We start from the raw sequence: 6000 nt of genomic DNA on the forward strand, positions 1-6000 counted from the left end.
AGCATGTAATTTTATATACTGAGTTCTTGTGTACAGCTTACAACCACTTCCCAGAAAATTATGTCCAACACCAAATTTTGTTTGTTTTTCCTTTTCATGCCTTTAATGTATTACTAAATGCAATATATTTAACATTTTTTATTTTGCAATATAAGTAATGTAAAAGTTGAAAATTAAAATATGAAAAATTTTCCTCAAATGGCTTCAGCTTACTGTTTTCCTCTCTGCACTGTGCCACCCATTACTTACGAGGTTTGCCGCCATAAATGGTTCATCCCTCCGCTTAGCGCACCAAAACTGCTGTTTTCTTTTCGGCGCCTGGAGCTCCTACTTCTGTCACTTTCATTTCGGATCAAGCCTGGCTTATATGGTAAATCTGGACGAAATCTGTGAAGACGAGTAGGCACGATTCTCTTGTGAGCTGCAGGCTACATGCGTGCGGCACACTCAAAATAATTTCAATTTTTTCCATACTGTAGGGAGATATGGTGTTCCACCTTTAAAAGTAATTATATGCTAGCTACATTTAGTATACAGCAACGAATCACCTAAAGTGAACGAAACAAAGTTGCTATGGACCACATCTTACATTGCAAACCATTCAAGTTTTATGCTAAAGAGTACCTGGAAATTATTATACTATGACTCATAACGAAAAGGTAGACACTGCATCATCAAGCTGTGGTATGAAACTATAGGAGATATCAGTTTTATACGGATGCCAATTATTTTCCTCAGGATCTAATGGGAGACGATATGAACAGCAGTGAAGTAGACACACAAATGCGAGCGAAGTCTTAATTTTTTTGCAAGGAAAAGGAGGACCTCTACTGAAAAAACTTACTACAGGTGTGGATGTTGCTTTGTTGCGTTTTAAATATAGAACTTTTTTTTACAATTTAACTTTTATCGTTTACAGCAAGAATATGGGAAAACTTTTCCTCATGTACTATTAGCTACTTCACGGAAATCGCTCGTTACTTTCCTGTGTAGTCTTTTCTCTCACTACTGTTCAACTGTTGTACAGTAAACAGCTGTTTACTTATAGATAAGCCCACCAGCTAAAACGAATAATAAATAAAATAAAATAAAACCCCGTATCCGTTCGCCTTTGGCTTCGAACGCAGCTGTTTACTCGGTATGAATATGGCAAACTACGCGCAAGCACACTAATGAGTTTCAATTCTGAGGCCGGGTGGTCGGCTGTTCATGTTGCTCTATCCGTTGTCGAGCATCTGCTTACCCCGCCATGATAGTGGCTTGTTACTCCGCTGGCAAACTTTTCGGTGTGCCCTCTGGTCCGTTGGTGCTGGTACGGGAAGCGTTGACTATGCCACACAATTCCAAGTCCTCCGGGTTGTTAGCTGTCATCGCTAGGGACAGCGTCATCGTTGGGGTATGGAAATGGAAATGTCGTGTGGCTAGGGCCTCCCGTCGGGTAGACCGTTCGCCTGGTGCAGGTCTTTCGATTTGACGCCACTTCGGGGACCTGCGCGTCGATGGGGATGAAATAATGATGATTAGGGCAACACAACACCCAGTCCCTGAGCGGAGAAAATTTCCGACCCAGCCGGGAATCGAACCCGGGCCCTTAGGATTTACAGCCTGCCACGCTGACCACTCAGCTACCGGGGCGTGCAGGACCAAGCCGAAAGCAGAGCAGGCTCGGCTGGACTGAGATCTGCCACACCCATTGGTTTGTTAAGCACCCTGCTACATCAGTGGTAGCCAAACTGCTACCTTCGGTTCTCGGTCGTATTTTATATTAATATGCATCAAACAATTAACAGCCAATCCGAAGACCTCCGCTAACGTTAAGAGCTTAATAGTGTCTTTCATGCTCAGTAAAAAACAAAAATACTTCAGAGGTTGTAATATTTTAAGATGCGGTTAATTGTAATTAACGCTCGTGAATTTGACCGCGGGCTATGTTTGCTGCTTACCTCAGTGGCAGAGTGATATGTAGCGTGGACACTGCGCGGTTAATAGCAGTGGGAGAAGAAGTATTTTATTGTTTGTCGTCCAACGACTAGTACCCATTAGCCGCTATAGTAAAAGTGTGAAACGGTAATAATATGAATTCGTGAAAGCACATCATAGAGACGGTCATCTTTAAATGTGGTACATGTTTGTAGTAAGTACCATGAAATCAAATTAAAGGTGTTTAACACAGTGTAATGAGTGAAAGGAAAATGATATTCAAAACATTTAGAAAACGTGATAGTGTCTCATATTGCTGTTAATGTATATAACACACTAATTTGTGTAGATTATCGATTAATAATAGGATCGGTACAGGAAGGTATGGTAAATTGGCCAGGACGGCGAAAGTGGCCATTGCATATTTTTTACCCTGAACACAGCTGTTGCCTGAGCGTTAGTGGTCAGACTAGTTTTAATATATAGTGTGGTTTTCGCTACTTCAGAGAGCCCCACAGGAAACGGTTGATAATGGAACAATGATACTTTGTGGAAACGTTCCTAAGGACATGGAAGACATCATGAATAAACCATTGATAGGGCATTTTAATTTCCAAATGAGAAAGCAGCATTTATTAACTGCATAACATGTTTACAATCCAGGTTTCGAACACTGCACCTTTGCGACGATCACATGTATCCGCGACAGCCTGGAATTGCACTAGAGATACCATTTCACAACTGTTCACAGCATTTTTTTGAACGGTGGACCATGAAATGTTTAGCTGTCATGATAAAACTCATGCACTGCTTGGAAAGCACAGTGTGTCGAGCATTCTCAGCCGTGGCAAAAGTAACTTCAATGTGTGACGCAATTGGCCATCAGCCTCTCCCAGAGACAATTCCCAAGCCGCCAATTAAGAATTCTAACTTACGAATCATGTTCAACCGCAGTGCGGAAGGAGGGCCTATCTGTTTTCATCTAATACGTCAATATTAGTTAAGAGCAGCTGCACTATTGCTGTTTCGACGAAACAGTATTACGAGTGAGTCCTGCTCACTTTGTCAAGACCATGTAGACAGACTATTACCGGCGCCTATCAGCTAGTCCTAACATTAACCCTCAAACGATACGGTTGCTGTAACGAAATAAATGGTACTGTCGGGTCGGATCCGATCCCTCTTCGATGAGGTTTGTGTGCATATAGGTACACAGTATTACTGACTATAGTATGCTACACGACAAAAATCCTTTTTGTAGACATAACATAACCATTAGCTCTTAGTGGTACTCAATTGCGTCACACATCCAAATCAAATAACCTACACGAAATGAAACAATTGCTGTCTTTTTAGACAAATCAATGTAATATAAAGTAAAATGAAATTTTTTCCAGATATAGAAAGGCATGTCCTGTATCTGTTTCCTCAATAGAATCATCAGTCACACACCTAACACATGCTTATGCTGACCACATACGCACGAGTTGCATTTGACACAACATTCATTTCCCTTTCTGTCTTTCGAAGGATCATCGTTTTGATCGCAAATTCTGATTGTGTGTGAGATAATGGCTTGATCCCCTTTTCCGAACACCTTGGCAATTGTCATACGAAGAGCTCTCGAAATAGGCGGGCTGAGCATTCTTTTTTCCATCGGGAGTGTGGTCAAACCCTACGCAGGATTTTTTTCAGAAACGTGGCCCCTTCACATACTGGGAATAAATTTTGGTTCGTATTAAATTTGAATAATACGAAACTGTTCACAGCTGCTACGTCTCACAATTCAAAAAAGTATCTCAATGTCCACCTTCGGATTTTTCATTTGGTAGTCTTGCCTTTGCAAAGTTTCTCCAAAACGTACACTCCACCTTTTGTTAGGCTATAGAATTTAACAATCTCTGGCTTGCTTGATTCATCGCTTATTGTTCCAATGTGGAGCATGGTTGACATTAGGATAACTTTTATAATCTTTGCAGGTGTGAAAAATCAAAATTTTGCTGTCTTGACAGACGAACGTTACGGTTACAGCTGTGGCCGGTGACAACACGCGTAGTGCTATCTCACGCTTATTTTTATGTAATGTACCGAGGAACGTAAGTTTTCGGTCAGACAATTTCTCTGCCAGCTCATACGAAGTGGGCCAGTTATCACATTACGAATGCTCTCTGTCACAGTCCGTTTTCCAATATACGGGATGACTGAAATAGAACGTTCTGGCGTCACATAATGAAACTATTTTCAGACCGTACTTATCAGATTTCGACGGTATAAACATTCTAAAAGGACACTGACCACAGAAACTCAGGGCTATAACACTACAATGACTTGCAAATGTATCCAATATCTCCATAATGTAGCAATTTATCTTTAGCCTTTTCGACTCGTTGGTACCTTTATCATCAAATCTCAAATTTTGAAAGAGGAATGTAAATTGTTTCTGCGACATAGCACAGCGAAAGATCGGTGATCCATACATCTCAAAGCATATCATCTTGGCACAAGCTACAATCTTTCAAGACACCGCTCATAAACGAGAGACCAATAAAAGCTTTTGTCTCAGTTACGTCTGTCTGATGTAAAAGTGAATTGCAGCGGTCACTGTACTTCATCGGTGATAAAGTGAATGTTTTTGCATCTGAAATCCCTCGCGCCTTCCCTTTACGTACAGGCAGGCGTGTAATCACATTTGAAGAAGGGGTTCATGAATATTTTGAACGTGAAGGCTTGTCGGTTCAGATTGTTTGCTCGTCCCTAACTCAAAATTTCTATCTGTTCCTTCTCTCCTGTACTTCTTACCCACATGATCACAGTCGAAAACATATCTCTGTTGAGAAGACTCCCATCGTCAGATTCTGAGACACTCTTCCAGGCGTCACCGTCCTCTTGGTCTGAAGGATCCTCCTGGCAGCGTAACACAGCAAGAACTGCCTCAGATGCGTGTGACTTGTTTCGAAGACATGTTTGTATAACAACTGAAAAATATGTACAGCAATATTAGTAACATTACTGGTACGGTCGGGTTGGATACGACCAGGAATACACGTAGCAAGCCAAGGTCACTAACGCAATAAATGCAGTCAGTCCAATAGGCGGAACACGACTCGCCAGCAGGGTTCCTGGCCAGCTCTACTTCCTGCACTGAGTGGCTAGAGCAGTGTAGGTGAAAACAATGGCTGGGTCGGATCCGAAACTCACCGTTTTAGGTTTAACACTAACAGTCTGAGCATCTAAACTAGCTCAAGTAGCGAACGTTTAGTCATAGCTGCCCTTTAGAACGCCATTGTCAGTGATTTTGACAGATGGAGCTTGTTTTGATATTTTTAGTAATTTTTTCTGTTTGGGTCGTCTGATTTAAATCAAGTAATTTACATTATCCTTGTTCCCTCACTTGTATGGAGAGGAATATTTTCCTCGAATATCAATGTTTAAATAACAAATTTTGCCCAAGAAATGTTATTTATTCTTTACTTCAGTTTGACAATTTCTTCCTTGGATCACTAATGCTGACAGGGCACCCAATCAGGAAAAGTGGCCACACCGCTAATCAGGAAAAGTGGCCAAGGTGTTCACCCCAATAAGAGCTAGTTACTTGGAGAGAAACAGATAAAAGACTTTTAAACCTTTCTATATTCAAAGCAATCATCTGCCATTCTATCCCTTAGTGTCAATTTTTGAATTAATAAAGTTATATTCCAAAACATGTTATGTTACACAAAAACACAGTCCAATTAAAACAGTCTACAACAGCCACTTTGTATTCTTTCAAGTAACAGGTCATCAAGATGCCTAGAATACGTACTCAGCAGTCAGAAAAACAAACATGAGCTCCTGTTGCAATGGTACTGACCAAAGTACCCACGTAGGTATGGAAAATTTTCCACTGCATAAGCCTTCAGAAAAATGCATTAATTTTCAATATATTTTCACCTAAAAATATTTGGTGTGATACCTTATAACATGTAGATCCAAAATGTGTAAGGAGTAAGCCATCAATTACAGTGGCTTGGTGAAAATTTAATTTTCTCTTCTACGGGTGTCCACTTACCACCACCCTCTTCTTGTGCACCCCAAGCTGTT

This window comes from Schistocerca piceifrons, chromosome 2 (assembly GCF_021461385.2).
Source record: "Schistocerca piceifrons isolate TAMUIC-IGC-003096 chromosome 2, iqSchPice1.1, whole genome shotgun sequence".
NCBI classification, from domain to species: domain Eukaryota; kingdom Metazoa; phylum Arthropoda; class Insecta; order Orthoptera; family Acrididae; genus Schistocerca; species Schistocerca piceifrons.